The following is a 6,000-nucleotide window of genomic DNA, read 5'->3' as shown; positions in this document are numbered from 1 at the left end:
TGCCTATTAAAACCAAGAGAACTGCTCTAAGGGAAAAGTCACATTTGCATACCAAAGGCAGGCCTGGAATACAGGCGTAATTGCTGTCAGGGAAAGGGGCAGCACAGCTTGGAGCTGCTGAGAGAATTTAGGAGGAAGGTTTTAGGTAGAAGTTATTAAGTGAGGAAAGAATTATACTTAAGAATTCTGAATCTCTCAGTAAAAGCACATCAGTACTCTCAGTAGGGCAGGATTTTGCAGAGAACTGGATTTCATTTCTTTGTTGCAAAAGCTTCACAAGAACTATTTGTCCAACTACAGGTTAGCTCTAGTGTAAAAATACCCAGACATCTTCCACCTGATTGTCTCACTCTGAAAAAAAATGGGGGGGGAGGAAATTTTAAAAAGCAGCTCAGCTATCAAGTTTTAGTAAATTGCTCTCTTTTTCCTCACTACTTCCCCTCATCTATTCGATCTTCCCTGATAATAACAAAGATCTTTATATTCTCATGGCTGCTGCTTAGCACATCCTGACTTACAATGTACTGTTGAAAGTTTTAGTATAGGTAATTTAAAATTTTAGGGATTATTATGAAGCAAAAATATTCCCAGCCCACAAATTCTGGAGGATTTTCTTGCATTTTGGAGTCTTTTTTTTCCATTCCCCCTGTAATTTGTCTACTCAAGTGCTTTCTTTCTCTTCCATAATGACAGAATTATGTTTATGGTAGATAAACAGGCTTTATGTAAAACCTGAACTGAATGAAAAGCAAAGCTGTCATCAGGCACATCATGACCAGTTTCAGCTCCAGGTTTAAAACAGCTCATGTCACAGTATAGCAAACACTGCACCTGAAAATACTTCAGAAGTATAGCAGAGCTTTTTCTCACAGTTTTCTCATACTTCTCACAAAAATATACATTATCTAGGAAAGAAAACATTCTGGGATGTATGATTTGTCATTAATTTTACCAGCTTCTAAAATTTTGCAGCTCCTTTAGTTTCAGAACACACTTTTAACTTAATCAACTCAGAGTTCTCCTCTAGGGAGAAAAAACTTTAGAACTTCTAACTCAGAATTACTAGGTTTCACATCTTTCATAAAAGTTCTAGCAAAACAGAAACAAGGAACATCAGAATAAGACAGAATGAGACACAGAAAAGGAGAGGTAAAGAAAATAAAAACAGATTTTCAATAAAACCAAACCAAAACCAAATAAAACAAAACTAGCAAACAAACAAAAAAGTGAAAATTTACAAGAGTTCTGGACATTTTCCATGGAGGGTCTGGTACAGTAAGGTCATGCTGGACAAAGGATTAGAAAGATACCAACACAGCAGAATTCAGTTAGACAGAGAGATGAAGAAGAAAGCTTTTTTTGCAGACCATGTTTAAATCAAGTACCTGGGGAGTCTTTAGGCTGAAATTGCAGCTTGGTGGAATTTTGCTTAAAAAAAAATGTTCTTCAGCATATTGAACTCTGACACCTTATCTCTTTGGATCCCAATGTCTTCATGTGTCCATGATCTCACCATTGTGCCTAAGAGTAGAAAATCGACTGATGACAGACAGAAGGTACATAAGTGTTTTGCAACTTTACGTGGCTTTCAATAGAATAAGCAAACTGCAGACATCATGTTATTTTCATGCTCTGATAACCCAAATAAGCAAATAACAGCTATAATCCCCAAACCGTAATTTGTTGCTCAACATACAGAGCATGAGGAATTAAATATTTTTTTTAGCATCATATCTGTGAACAATGTATTTCTGAAGAAAGCTCTGAACATTTGCTTCTCTAGTTTAATCCTTAGGAGATGTCATAGGCACCAGAGCTCTGCTCTGAAGTTTTCCTGGGTAATAGCTGTTTGGCCTCTTGGCCTCTTCAGGTTCTGGTTTTAGCACATGACACAGATGATATGCATTATCTGGTTATTTTCAGTGTGGGCTATGCCAGTTTCTGAAGGCAGTACAAAGCAGAACAAAAAGAATACTTTTTCACTTTTTCTTCTGTTTCTTTCAGGGAGCAGCAGAGCCTGTTCAGGGCAAGCAGCACTCTGCCAAATATGGCTGCAACATGACAGAAAGTGATTGCACAGAAAGCGTAACAATGTGAGAGGAAACCACAAACATACAACCAGACCCCAGGGAAAAAAGAAAAACTACCTCAACTGGACAGCAGTCAGCTGCCCAGACGTCACTACAGCACTCAGGACTGGCTCCAAATGTGGCAGCAAGTGTGTACTGGGCAATGATGAGTACAGTGGAAGTAGCTTTTAATTTGTTTCTGACTTAATCACTTAGGGGGTTTCTTTATTCACAAAGCAAACTGTAACTTACATCCCATGTGGATTTTACAAGTGTTTGGTCATTTGGGCAAGCTCACTAGGGGAGATCTAGACGGATCTACCTCAAAACTGTCACTAACCTGCCATTACACCACAGCTTTCTTCTAACAACTGAATCCAATTCCTCCAGGTTCCTAGACCTGAGAAGGACTTTGTTTCTAGTTCTGTAGAGGTTTACATCAGGACAGATGCTGGTTTTCTTATGGCAATGGTGCTGCAAATGCTGACATGTCTTTCAGACTTCATATTCCAAAACCCAGGTTCCTTATCTATGTTAAAACAATGATATGTACTAATTACACAGAACTCAAAGCACTCTAGAATTGAGGTAGAATATAATTTTGTGGTTTGTCTGTAATGCAATAAAACTATACTGCCCATGCTCAGCTAAATAGATAGCAAGGGACTTTCTCTTTAAGCTTTGGTCATTACCCTGTTAGCTGAATTCATACTCACGACAGACATTCAGATGTTCTTCCTCCTCCCAGATATAATCTTAAACCCCACCTCACAGCCAAAAGTTCGAGGTACAGTGAATTCGGCAATTCCAAACTCTAACTGCACAGAACCGAATGACAATGAGTATTTGCATTGGGAAAAAAAGTATTCAACCAAAAGGCTTAGTGCCATACATTAAATTAGATATCTTTATAGAATTCCTTGGTTTTACTTACCTATTAATAATTTCTAAATGTACCAACATTACTTCTCCTTCAAATTTTACATCTATGACTTTAGTCTTAATGGGCTCATTCAATGAGTTCTGAGTCTTGAGAATTCTGAACATTTCAACCACAACTTTCAATTTAAATGCATGTGATACACTGTCAGGATGCACCTTGCTTTCCTCAAATGCTACTCTTTATTTCAATGTATTATGGAACTAGACCTTTTTCCTTGCTCTGCTATTTCTGTATGTCTTTTATGGATATAGCTGATTAAACTTTAGTAACTTAGGGACAGTACTTACATTTGCCCTGATGAGTCTTTATGTTTCATACATTTCACATTTTAGTTTGCTTACAGTCTGCAGAGAAATTGTGTGCTTCAGAATTCTCTTCTAGCATTTTCCATACTCTACATTTGTACTAGCACCACTAGTTCTTAACATCTTTTAAAAAGATATATATATATATATTTAAAAAAAAATATATATAAAAATATACATATTTTTATATATTAAAAAGATATCTTTTATCTTTTTAAACTGGATGTTTATCCACTTTTTATTTTCTCAGTGACAGAAGTCATAAAAATCATGTGAACTATGAGGCATGGTCCCTCTCTTCAGAGTGGTTTGCTAAGTCAGTATCAGAACATCTAAAATTTGTAGTTTGGGGAAGTGCTGAGGGCCTTTGCAGTCTCACCCATTTCAAAAGGCATTTCTTGCCAGCACCATCATTGGTAACAGCTTCAATATGTAAAGATAATTTGTTAACTACTTAATCGTATTGTAGCAGAGGCAGATAATGTGTGACTGCATTTATATAATAATGGATTTTTGGAGCTGGGGGAATGAAGTAGATTACCTCAGAAACCTTTAATCTCACTTACTGCTGGTATGATCCCAGAATTAGTTTTACAGTTGATGAAGCCCAAATTTCAGACAATAGAAATAGTAACAGAGAGTAGCTACATAAAATTTTGTTTGTTTGCTCTGATGTGTTATGAATTTTCCTCCTCCTATATTCTCATCCACCTTACACAAATCACTAGCTCAAGGCTGTAACTTGTCACCTTTGAAACTTTTTAATTTATATATATATATATATATATATATGTCTGATATCTGAAAAATGGGGTTTTGATATGAACAGCTCAATCTCTGTATGTGCAGTAGTTTCCATGGCAACAGGCAGTTTCATGGCAAAACTTGACAAAACAGTTAGAAGGTAAACAGTTTTTACATATCTGGGATGCTTCTACTGACAGCTGTCTTCAAAAGAAAAGGTGGATCTTTATCACTTATCCACCTTTCAGAAATATCTCACGAGAAACCATAAACAAACAGAGAAAAAAAGAACTTTGGGTCCTTAGTTTTCCAGGCACATTTACATCTTGGTCTTGGGCACAGGAAAAAACAACTGTTCATATAAATATAGAATCCCATCATCTTTAAAACTGCCTCTAAAGCCTGAGTACCTTGCAAAACTGAGTAATGAAGTTACTTTCACTTAATCCTGAAAGAAGTACACATGCTCTTACTTCACATATGGCATGTGAAGAGTGGCAATGTACTAAACACTCTATCAAAGAACTGGAAACAGATTCTTTTTTCCCGGTGGTCCTAACAGTTAGAGAAATTAAAACGTGAAAAGGGGAGAGATCAAAGAAAAATTTTAGCCTACCAGCCACTCACTGCTACTGTAGATGGAAGCAGACTCCTTTTTGCTACTCCCCATCTAACCTCTAGAATAACATTTCATCAGTGTGTCTGACTACTTAGATTTTCTGATCTCCTAGTCTGGTAACTTTCTTTCCATGCATATGTACCATACCCCATCGGCAGCCACAGGGATGCCTGGTGACTTAGGCAACATAAGGATATTGCTAATAATGTGCAAAAAAGCTCTTCAGTTACATTGTTTAAAACATTTTAAAATTACTTAAAGATGCACACTCTGAAGAATGAGCACCTGACAAAGACTTCTTCCTGATGTGTGCAAAATTCAGTCAGATCAAGTTAAGGATAAAGGAGCATTTTGCAAAATAAATCCAAAACCAGATATCTTAGAACAAAGAGGGTCTAGGTAGAACTTGATATCAGCTAAGCAGTTAAAGAACTCTTAAAAAGTCAGGAAGGAGCATGACAAGTAACACTTGGTAGAAACAGAAAGAAAGTTGTGAATGGAAGATCTTGCTTTCCCTGTGGTTTCTAGCCCTCATTACAACAAGCCATTGACAGTGAGACAGTGAGACAGTGAAAGAAAAGCCAGCTCCATTGACTTAGTTTGTGGATACTTTCTAGCCTGGAGGAATGGGTCTCTCAACTCAATGAAGCTGACTGCTGACCAGTTTGGGTAGTTTTTAGAAATGCCATTAAGACTACCATGGAAGAAGCCACAATTTCAAGTGTGCTTAGTCAAAGATTGATCCTTTCTTCTTTATACTAAACTGACATACAAAGTCCTTTGGAGACCTACCAGAACAATGAAACTTTTCTTAGGTCAAACTAAAATAAAAAATATAATAAATGTCCATTTAATTTTCTCTGTTAAATTTATGAGGCCCTCCAAGGCATCTGCAGGATATAAAGAGGATGTATTTACACTTGTTCTTCCTCTTTATCAATTGCTATATTTTAAAGTAACCAGTTAGAGTTCAAATGAAAAGTAGTTAATGTTCGTAAACACTCCTTGATAAGTTGTTCTTTTCTTCCGTTCGTCACATGATACATGACTTCTGTACCAGTATGAAGGAAACAATTTCTCCCACAGTGAAATCTCAGATCAGCACTGTCCTGAGTACATGCAGAAGAAGATCTTATTGCCTGAACTTTTTTTATCAATGAATCTTTAATCTCTAGCTGCCTTGCTATATGACTGCCAAATAACCTTGGGGAAAAAAAGCAATAAAAATAAACAATGTCATTGAAAGCAGCTGTTAACTCCAAGTAGCTCTTTATAGTGATTATTTAACATTAAATCACAGGAAAAATATTAAAAGGTTAC

The sequence above is a fragment of the Heliangelus exortis genome, chromosome Z (assembly GCF_036169615.1).
Source record: "Heliangelus exortis chromosome Z, bHelExo1.hap1, whole genome shotgun sequence".
Taxonomy (NCBI): Eukaryota; Metazoa; Chordata; class Aves; order Apodiformes; family Trochilidae; genus Heliangelus; species Heliangelus exortis.
Note: the sequence above shows the minus strand (reverse complement) of the source record.